An 11,430-nucleotide genomic window follows, 5' to 3' on the forward strand; every position below is an offset into this window, starting at 1 on the left:
GCCTCTCCCAGTCCACCAACTTAAATGTTAATCTCCTTTGGCAACACCTTTACAGATACATCCAGGAAAAATACTTTGCAGCCTTCAATCCAATCAAGTTGACACTCAATATTAGTCATCACATAATCCAAGATAATCTTTCTATCTTTGGGTCTCTAATCAAATCTGCCAATTCCCTTTTCCCATGCAAGATTCCACGTTCATAGATTCCATTGATTCAGGCATAGACATCTTTGTAGGCCATTATTCTGCCTACCACAAGGATTATAATCCCTTATGAATATTACTTATTTTGATGGTCAAATTGTCTCCAATTGGCTATTTGAAGTACCGACAAGTTAGCTCCTGGGTCCTTTTGATATGACCATAGTCTTTGAGAGCTTCCTTGCTTTCTGGCACAAAAATATCTTTTAGATTCAGCTTGTACTTTTTAGTCCAAACCCTAGAATCAGTCATTTTTCTGAAGAACTTTGATTCCTTTTAGTGGAGAATGGTATTTAGAAGCCAAAGTCAACACTTGATTTTAAAGTTGGCTTTGTGTTAGATGATTTTGTTCAACTGTAGGCTAATGTAAGTTTTCTGAGCACGTTTAAGATAGGCTAGTCTAAGCTATGGTGTTTGGTAGGTTAGATGTATTAAATGCATTTTCAACTTATAATAATTTCAATTTACAAGGGTTTATCAGGATATAATCTCATCACAAGTCAAACAGTATCTGTAATGTCTTTGTCAGCTAATTTTCACATCTGTGTCAGTTTTCAGATTGGTTTTGATTGATTCATTTATCTCCTTACTCTGGACCAGATCTTTTTGATTCTTTGTATGCATTGTAATTTTTTATTGGCTGACATATACTTTAAACATTATCTTGTTGGGGCCTGGATATTTTTGTATTCTGATAAATATTTTTGAGTTTTGTTCTAGAACTCAGTTAAATTATTAATACTTGGAAATAATTTGATCCTTTCAGGTCTTGCTTTTAAGATTTGATAGCTTGCCAGCCATGGTGGCTCACACCTGTAATCCCAGCACTTTGGGAAGCCAAGGTGGGCAGATCACCTGAGGTTGGGAGTTCGAGACCAGCCTGGCCAGCATGAGAAAGCCCATCTCTACTTAAAATACAAAAATTAGCCTGGCATGGTGGCAGGCACCTGTAATCCGAGCTACTCAGGAAGGTGAGGCAAGAGAATTGCTTGAACCCCAGAGGTAGAGGTTGCAATGGGCCAAGATCACATCATTGCACTCCAGGTGAGCGACAAGAGCAAAACTTTGTCTCAGAAAAAAAAAAGATTTGATAAGTGGAACCAGAACAGTATAAATACTGCTAATAAAGCTAATAAAAACAATTAGCTAGAGCTAATTGTTTCCTACTAATGAAGCAAAATCCTTCTGTGTACTCTACTCAATGCCCTGTGAACACACAATTTTCCAGTCTGGCAGGTGGGAAAAGGCACAATTTGCAGTCATGTGTGAGTGTTGGGTGCTGTTACCTTTAATCGTTACAGGTGGTTCTTTATCTTCTAGTAGTTTCTTATATGTATGCATTAATCATTACTTAGCTGCATACTCAAGGGAAGCCACCTCCATAATTCTCTGTACATCTCTCTCCTCTCTGGTACTCTGTCCTTCTTATTTGCAATTTCTGGTTCTCTTCATTTGTTCCTGTGGATTTCGATAACCATCTGGCTTGGTGCCATTGTCCTACTCTGATACAACTCTGCTCTCACCCACTTCTGTGCTGTTATTGGTAAATAAGTCATATTCCAATATGTTAGAGTGAAACAATACAATTATCTACATATTGTTTTATACAATTTTTAAAAATCAATTGAAAGAAGAATTGAGAAAGAATATTCAAGTGTACTATCTTTTATAATTGCATAATTACTTTTACTGGTGCTCTTAATGTATGTGTGTGTGGATTCAAATAACTTTCTGGGGTCATTTGTTTTCAACCTAAAGAACTGCCTTTAGTACTCCTTGTGAGATACACCTACTACTAGCAATAAATTCATCTCTTTTCTAATAGAGAAAAGTCGATTTTTCCTTCATTTTGAAAGCTTTGCTGAATACAAGATTCTTAGTTGACAGTTTCCTTTTACTTTCAGCACTTTACCTCTGTCATCCCATTCCTTTCGGTTCTATTGTTGCTGATGAAAAATCAGCTGTTAATCATACTGAGGTTCTCTTACATGTGATGAGTCATCTTTCTCTTACTGCTTTTAAGATTTTCTCCTTATCATTGGCTTTCAGAATTTTTATATGCTATATGTGTGTGTGGATCCCTTTACATTTATTCTACTTGAAGTTTGTTGATTTTCTTGAATGTTTAATTTTTTTAAAATCAAATTTGGAAAGTTTTCAGCTATTCTTATTTTTGAACATTTTTTTCTACTCCTTTTTCTCTTTCTTTTCCTTCTGATACTTCCATTACTCATATGTTAGCATGCCTCGTGGTGTTCCACATTGAGGCTTGGTTCATTTTTCATTATTTTTCCTCTTTGTTGCTGTATACTCTTTACCAATCTACAAATTTGTTTGTTTTTTTCTTCTGCCAATTCAAATCTATTGTTGAGCCTCTCTAAAATTTTTATTTTTAAATAAAAAGTTTTTATTTATTTTTCAACTCCAACGTTTTCAATTGGTTTTACTAATTTGTGTCCCTTTATTGATAGTCTCTATTTGATGTGACATTGTTATTATACCTTCTTTTACTTATAGTTTCCTTTAGTTCTTTGAACATATTTGTAGTGGCTACTTTGACATCTTCATGTACTAAATCCAATATCTGTCTCCCCACTGCACAGATAATTTCTGCAGCTTGTTTCTTTTTTCCCCTGTGTGTGTGTCACACTTTCCTATTTCTTTGCAAGTCTCATAATTTTTTGTTGATAACTGGATGTTTCAGATAATATATTATGACAATTCTAGATATTCCCTCCCACCTCACACTTGTTATTTGTTTTGTGACTTACTGAACTATTTTAGTAAAGTGTATTTTCCCTTTTCATTTTGGGATGACAGTGCTTTTTTTTCTCCAGGTCTCTATCTCTTTCTCTTATCACCCCAGTTTTTAGGCTTCACTAATTTCCAGCTGATTACTCTACCTTTTTTTGATAATGCCCTAGGGGCATAAATCACTCAACAATTATCCAATTGATCAATCAAATTTGGGTTCCTTTGCAGAGGTAGTTTTCAAGGTTAGTGTTTGAGACCCCAGACAGGCTCTTCTTAGCTGTCTCTTCCCCTGATTCTCTCTGGCAAACTATCTGGCCTATGATTTAGCCTACACCTCCCATGGAATACCAGCCTTCTCTTAATTGCTTTCCATCAAAACCGCCAATATTTTTTAGAGTGCTTGTAGACTTGAACTTCCCCACGCTTGGTTTCAGATAAAGTTAGTTCCTAGGGGAGAGCTTCAGAGCTGTTTGATGGGTTAACTCCTCTGACAGAAATCTCTGAACCATGGTTCCATAGTTGGGAGTAGGGACAATGGTGCACTTTTGAGTAATACCCCTGCTTTAGATCAGGTGCTTCATGGAGGTGCTGGCCTTTGTTCTTACTGGCTTACCTCTCCTGGCATAAAACCTTTGCTTTATGAACAAACTAGGGTGAGAGTAATTGTGACTCTAGTATTTTCAGCATGCTGTACCTGTCTATGAGAAGGGGGGCTAGGTGAAACAGGGAGCACCAGGCCTCTTGGATGCATTCACTTGTAATTAAGTCCCTGCAACAGGTAGCCATGGGCAATGAAAAAATGCTAATGGCTTACCTATTCAGAGAAGATACCAAAACCCTTGACTGACAGCATCCTCAAGATCCTATTGACTCTTTCTCTACAGTGTCTCCTTCTTAGCCTCCATCCCAGTCCTGACCCCACCATCTGTTTGAACCATTACCACAGCCTTCTATCTACATGCTGCTAATTCCTTAACAACAATACAGTTAGTTCACTTACTTAAAAAACTCAATCAGGGCTCCTCCAGAAGGTGTGTACACTAAATCTTCATTTATCACTCTTCGTGTTTCCTCTCTGTTGTTATGCATTTCAATCCCTCTGTGTCTAGCAGCGTGAAAGATGTAATTATTACTGAGGGCTTACTATGTACCAGGCCCCATGCTAAGTGCTTCCCATGCAACAGCTCATTTACTCCTCACAGCAACCCTACAAATTAGGTACTGTCTTCATTTGACAGATTATAACATGAAAGCTTAGGAAGGCAAAGTAATTAGAACATTTCCTTACAGCTAGAAAATGGTAGAGACTGTATTAAAAAGAAATAACACAGAGTTTCTGATCTAAAGCTTGACATCTAATTGGAATGATAAGACCAACACATGTGAAATAATTAGCAAATCTTGTAAGATATTGTGCTAAACTGTTTTTTTTCCCCTAATTTTATTACAATTTATTCCCTCCCTTTCCAAATTATAACTGCATCCAGAACAAAGATTTCCTTTCCCACTGTTTCAAAACACGTGGTGCTCTGCTGGGCATAAAATGAGTAATCAGTATATTGGTGTCAGAGGACAGTGAGTGTAGGACTGAGCAGTTATGGAACAAGTAGAAGATCTGGAATATTAAGTTTAGGTTTCATTAAATGCCAGCCAGAAAAAGAATCTGAGACTCAGAGGGGAGGTGACGCATTCAAGGTCACAGAGTTTGCTAGAGAAGGATTAGACAGAAACCAGTTCTCCAAACGCCCTGCCCAGTATACCTTCCCCCAGAGCCCACTTAGGTCAGCCCAGTGCATGTGGTATTCACACCATGGTTCTCTAATTTATGGGACTAAAAGGCCCTGCATCCCGTATCTCAAAATATACTGCTTTTCTCCTTGTAGCTGACACCTGCCTCCAGAGACTTAGCTTGAGAGGAATCCAGAGCTCTCTGGTCCAATGGAGATGCCTCTCTTCCCGGTCACTTGGCACTTTGGGTATTTCTCAATCAGAGTGTCCTGACAGGGACCACCCTCCCTGATTTACTTGCCTGCCCTCCCACCAGATGAGAAACTTTCTAAAGGCAGAACCACGGCTCCTGTGACTTGGAGAAATCATTACCTAACACGGTGCCTGGCATGTGACCTCCTAAAAGATGCTTAGTGAATGAATGACTGCAATGCAGGCCACCCATATGTGATGTGGTCAGGATCAACTGTGGATTCCTGGAGTAAGAGGCAAACTGATTTGAGATGAAGGCTGAGTGCAGCTCACCCATTCAAATCCTGGCTTACAGCTCTGTGAGGTTTGGTTAAGGCATTTTTAAAAACATTCCAGTTTCCTCATCTGTGAAAGTTGGAGATGATAATATTTACCTAGGGCTTTTTGAGAGTTCAATGACAGAAAGAGAACTGGTCATATAGGTACTCAGTGAATGCTACATTTCATATAGCATCATGGTGACATCATGTGATAGCCCAGCTTTGCCACTTTGCAACCACATGGCAAGCTTGCCACTTGGAAACCAGGTGAAGTAACACAAGGTGTCCCTTCATTTCACATGTATTTGAGGGTCTCCAGCATGCTGTTTGCTTCTGGGAAGACAACAGTGAATGCAACAGACACAGCTTTGCTCTCATGTGGAGAGTACAGTCTAGCCGGGGAAGTAGACAATCTAGAGACAAACACATGAGCAAGCCAGATAGTTCCTAAAAGTGGGTTGGTGCGTCAAAGAAAATAAAAGAGGGAAATAGGATAGAGAATGGCTGGGGTGGTCCAAGAAAGTCTCTTTGAGGTGATGACATTTTAGCTGAGACCCGTAATATAAGAGCCAGCCCTATAGATGGGCGTATGCTATGGTGAATGATTAGACAGTACAAAGCTCCTGAAGCAGACAGACTTGGGGTGTTCAAAGCATGAGAAGAAAACCAGATTGGGTTGGAGCACAAAAGGTGAAGAGTGGCAGAGATGAGGCTGCAGAAGAGCAGAGATCTGATCACGGAGGACCCGGAGACTTGGCTAAGGAGCAAGGAGGTCCCGTGAAGCATAACGAGAGGCCACAGAAAGGGTCTGAGCAGGGGGTGAGACGCTCTAGCTTGCATGTTGAAAAGATTATCTGGCTGGGTGTCAGGTTAGGAGAAGGCATGGTGGATGAGCCTCGTCTTCTGAGCTGAGTCCTGCTACTCCAGGGTGCTTCCAAACAGACGTTCAAGTGGGAGTCAGGAGCTACAGACAAGGGGCTACATCTGTAAGAAGCTTGTAGGCTTTTACACTTCCCTATGCTGTTTCTGTAACCCCATATTCTGTAAAATCCTATGCCTTGTGGATTTGTCTTTGGAGAAAGGAGCAATAAGGTGGAGCCAAAGACAAGGAATCCAAAGGTGTAGAGTGGGAAGAGGCATCAGGCCCAAGAGCCAAGGCCCCAGGGATGCAGCAAAAAAAATTGGAAGGAAACCTCAAAAACAGCAGGTCTGGACTTGAGAAGCAGAAAGGCCTATGAAGCAGAAAGAAAGAGAGAAAGGGAGTTTTACACCTCATTATACCCGTTTACTTACATAGGCAGCCCCTTTATCACAACGCATTTCATAGCTCAGCTCTTTCAACAGCATCTAATTACATTGTCTAATTACTATCTTTACATCCCCTACCAACATTTAACTCACTCTCTTCATTTCGGCAGAAGAACCCTGCATGGACAATGGATTTTTTTTTTTTGGCAATAGGGAACCAACTCGAGGTATTTAAGATGTGATAATGAAAAGCATGGTTGAGAAAGATTTTACCCCAGTAGGTTGTAGAAATTTCTGGATGCAGAGAGGCCAGCTGGAGAGCAATCCGGTACAGCCATCCAGGCCCTATGAACTCATGACTTGGGCAGTTGTAAAAAGGAAACCAACCTGAATGCAAAGGGAAGGCAGGTCTAAGAGTCTGTTCTTAATTTTCCTTTTGGTCTTTCTACCTGGATCTCAAATATTGCTCTGTGAATTTAAAGGGACATTTTGTGTGTGTGTGTCCAAGTTCATGAATGCTGTGCTCGGCATGTGCTACTACTCTGTGAAAGTTATGAAGTAATTCTTAAGGAAAGAAATAGGCCATACACCAACTGGGTGAGCAAAAATAGGTCATGGCATGAAGATGGAAGGGCTGCTGGCCAAGGCTAGGGAGCCAGAAGGCAGCCATCTGCTAGGACACAGGGCAGTGCCCGTCCTCACTGCTCGGTCCCTGCCATGAACCCGTGATAGGACAATTGTGCTGGACATGACCACTGCTTCTTACCTCCTTGGGAAAGGAACATCTTTCTGTTGCTTAGCCACCTGAAAAGGCAGAATTCCATCTCAGTGTTCAAGTCTTGGCTTACTAGCTCTGTAATGTTTGGTAAGTCACTTAAGTTTTTTGAATCCTAGTTTTTTCATTTGTGAAATAGGAGATGATAATGCTCACCCAGGGTTTTTTGAGAGTTCAGTCACGGAATTAAGAGACTCAAGCACGTAGGTGGCTCGATTAATGTTCCTTTCCATATAGCAGTGTGGTGACAGCATGGGATACCCCAGCTCTGCCACTCTGTAACCACCCAGAAAGCTTGCCACTTGGGGGGTCTCTGTAACACTTGCATGCCTCAGTTTCCCTATCAACAATATGGGAACAATCACAGTGGAATCCATGTCATGGAGTTGTTAGGAGAAGTAAAGGAGCTCCACATGGGAAGTGCTGAGAGCGGGGCTGGCACACAGCAACCCTGAGGGATTAGATTTTCTTCTTCTTGTTCTCAGACTGCTGGACACACTTCACACCCATGTTTCAAAGTATGAAATCACTTGACAATGTTCAGGTAGAAACCAGCCATGCAGTTCCCTTTGTGTTTGTACTTTTAGTACAGATGAGGTTTCGCCATGTTGGCCAAGCTGGTCTCAAACTCCTGACCTCAGGTGATCCACCCGCCTTGACCTCCCAAAGTGCTGGAATTACAGGCATGAGCCACCATGCCCGGCCTCCACGTCTTTTTCATTAGGGGCCCAAACTAAGGCAAGCAGCCTCTATCTAAAATATGCAGATCTCATGACAGTTTCCCTAACCCTAATGACAGTTTCCAGAGAGAGAGTGGAAATTGGCAATAGCTCTTCAAAGCTTCTACTGGTATGCGGCACGTGTCACTTCTGCTCACATTTCATTGGCTGGAACAAGTCATGTGATCAGGCATGACATCAACAGGGCAACCTTGGGCAGTTAACAGTTAACAGTCGGCAGTTAACAGTCAGGAGGGTAAAACACAATCATGGTGCCATAAAAGAGTGAAGGGGCCGGCATTACGCACAGACAGCTCACAGAAGGGCAGCAACATTTTGGAGCTCCTTTTAGTTCTCTTTATCGATATGTTTTAATCGAACCCAGATTTTTTTTTTTTTTCCTGTCTAGCCCTTAGAGACAAGCTCCGCCAGAGCTCATATAGCAGAGAGAAGGTCTTGAGATTACTGATACTCAGCATTTCTGACACTGGAGACCTGCATAAAAATTTAACAAACTGGGAAGCAGTTTTCATGATGACCCTTTTCATTGCATAGATGTTGCCAAGAGTTTGGGGATGTTTTTATGGAAAAGCCATTAGGCTGGAAGTCAGACACACCTGGGTTTGAGATCTTCTCTGCTACTTAGTACCTGCGTGGTTTTGAGGAGTCATTTGGCCTCTTTTCAGGTTTTAGATCCTTCATCTGTAAAATGAGGATGGTTGTGAGAAAGGGAAATTGCTCTGTAAACAGTGAAGCACTGTTCAAATGCTCAGCCTTTGTAAAAAACTGATGGAAAATGTCATAAGAAGTGGGCAGCTCTGGTTTTCTTTCATTGCTATAGGAAGCTGGCACACACAATAAGAAAGTTTATTGACAGCAGCTGAGATGTGCTGAAGCTGGTAATTATCTTCAAGACAGGCGAGTTTTGATTGTATGTAACGGCGCCTGGTAGACCTATCAATCAGACATGTGCCTTGATGTAATGCTGACAGTCTATTTACACAGAGGCAGCTGTGATATTATGAAAGAATGAAAGGCATGCTAAAGGTCTAAGTTGTTACGGAGGATATGACTTCCGTTTATCTGTGTGGCTGGTTGTTGCAGGATGGTAAAAATCTGGTGTGAACATGAGAGAAAAGAGTTTCTGAATTTTCATTATGATCCAGCATTTTAGAGATGTATGAAAACTTAGCTTGATTGAACTCAACCCCTTCCCCGCATGGATAAGGAAACTGACACCCATTAATGTCTGAGTGGTTATTAATGCAGAGAGAAAAACTCACTGTTACCTGTCTTTTATGAATGTGCTAACTCATTAGTCTATAAACAACACTTCTTCTAATATGTAGCATTTAACAATTCTAAATATTTAATCACTATTTACACATAATTAGCAAAGCACAACACTTCACATTAAATCTCCCCAGACATTTAAGCATTCATTACAAATTTGTAATCAAACTCTTAGATAAACAAGTAATTAAAACTATGAATCTAATAAATCAGATTTTTTGGCATGCTCTAAACACCTTAAGAAGTGACAACACACGGACAGAACGTCACTTTGATTACGGAAATTATTATACTATGGGGAATGGCTTGCCAAGACCCTGAAGAACCAGAGAGAAGATACTGCTCGCACATGTGAAGGACACACGCTCTGTTTTCTCCTCCTTCTGTATGAGAGAGCCTGCTGATGCTGTGTGGCTCAAAAAGTATGAGGTGGTCTATGAGCATATTTTCAATTTAAGTGCATGAGTTGTCAGCATAAATTCTTTCTGAAATGATGATACAATTCCATAGCGAAACCAGGCTATTGTATAGTGGAAATGAGCACCTTAGCTCTGTTAGTCTCCTATTCCAAGGACTGTATTTCTGAAGGCAGCACACTTATTTTGGGAATTCTGGGAGCCAAGGGCTGGCTGCACTGTGAATGTGTTTTGCTACTCCAGCTTCTTATGGCCCCAGATTTCTGATCATATTCTGCATCTTTGGTTAATTCTCTCAGGAATTTTACAGTGAAAAGGAGAACAAGAGTGAGAACACAAGAGTAAGATCAAGAAAGGTTCTCTTCTCACCAGTGCTGTAATCCACCTGAAAAGCTATAGCTACTTGCAGTATTAAAACTAGTCATAAAAGTGCTAATACAGTACACTATGAATTTAAATTTCTGTCTTCATTCTCTTCATTCTAACTGTTACTGTTTAATGTTATAGCTTCCCAAGGTTATTAGTGTTATACCTTTCCAGTATCACAGTAATTTTTATAGGATATAATTTCTATACTTTCCCAGAGTTGCTGAATTTACAAAAGCCCCCAAAGGAAAAAAAAAAATAGGACTTCAGAACAGCTGAGTTTATAGGTTCAGGAGTTTTGACACAGAACTGGCCATTCCTGGGACTGTCCTTGCCTGTGTGGTTGAAGATGGGCACAAGCACATCAGAATTCCAACAGCAGGGTGGGGAGAGGAAGGGGAAGGGAAGAGATGCCTTTTTCTTTGACAAGCGTGACCTGGAAGTTTCATCTCTCTCTTCTGCTCATTTTTATCTGGGAACTTGGCCATACCTAGCAGCAAGGGAGGCTGGAAATATGCCGCCCATGCCCAGACCAAAAAATGGGGTGTCTTTTTAGTCTAAAAGAAGGGAGGAACTGGCACTGAGTGACATCCAACAGTGTCTGCCACTGTCCATGCTTTTGGCCACCAAATATTTGTGGGTCCTCCTCGCAGACACATCTACCCTCTCTCTGAGGGAGACAAGGCCCAAGTGCCTCAATTCAGTGCAAAGATCAGGAGCACCTGCAGGAAAAGCACTCGGGATGAGGAAGGAGGAGCTCCTGGAGAAACTGGATGACTCTGTCACCCCCAAGCTCTCCCTTGCCCCATACCTGACAGTAGTTATGTATAGGAAAATGGCAATAACCTTTCCCATTCTGAAAAAAGATAAGAAAACACATATAAGTTACTCAGGTCCATAGCAATGCTCAAACCTTGCTGAGCAGTAGCTGAAAACTCTTTTTTCTATGTTAGCAGGCGAATCTCTCCGTCAGCCCATCTGGCAACCCTGGTTGTACTTTCCAGGAGAGCCTCCCTTGGCTGACATGCTCCAGAAGATTCTCCCTTGTCCATCTGAAGCAGGCATTTAGGCCATGACCCTGGGAGGGGTGGGGAGGGGCTGCAGAGCTTTTACAGTTCCTTCCTGCAGGGGCATGGTTGGGGCCCAGGCCGCCTCCTGGCTCCAGGGCTTTGACAAGTCAGACTTAGAGTTTCCTGGGCAGTAAAATTCCCTAAGAAACCCACGTAGGCTTTAAGAATATTTGCTTCCGGTCCAGTTCATGCACAAATAACTAAAGACAAAATCTGCTTTGGCATGCTTTTAGCCTGAAAACTTTATTTTCTGACGTCCATGCTCTGCTTAGCCCCGATGTCTCAATTTAAATGCAATTGTCCTGAGTCTTATCTGAAGAAACAGGCTTGGGTGAGAGGCCACAT

General features: G+C 41.4%; 1 protein-coding gene across 1 annotated transcript in view; it reads right to left on the reverse strand.

The window, feature by feature from the left end:
- Positions 1–7,379, reverse strand: part of LOC105468468 (zinc finger protein 572) — a 71,510-nt gene extending 64,131 nt beyond the window's left edge. Inside the window, exon 1 of the mRNA XM_011718658.2 lies at positions 7,213–7,379. The gene's annotated coding sequence lies outside the window, so the exon portion shown is untranslated. The remainder of the gene's footprint in view (positions 1–7,212) is intronic.
- Between the last annotated feature and the right edge of the window lie 4,051 nt (positions 7,380–11,430).

The sequence above is a fragment of the Macaca nemestrina genome, chromosome 8 (assembly GCF_043159975.1).
Source record: "Macaca nemestrina isolate mMacNem1 chromosome 8, mMacNem.hap1, whole genome shotgun sequence".
Taxonomy (NCBI): Eukaryota; Metazoa; Chordata; class Mammalia; order Primates; family Cercopithecidae; genus Macaca; species Macaca nemestrina.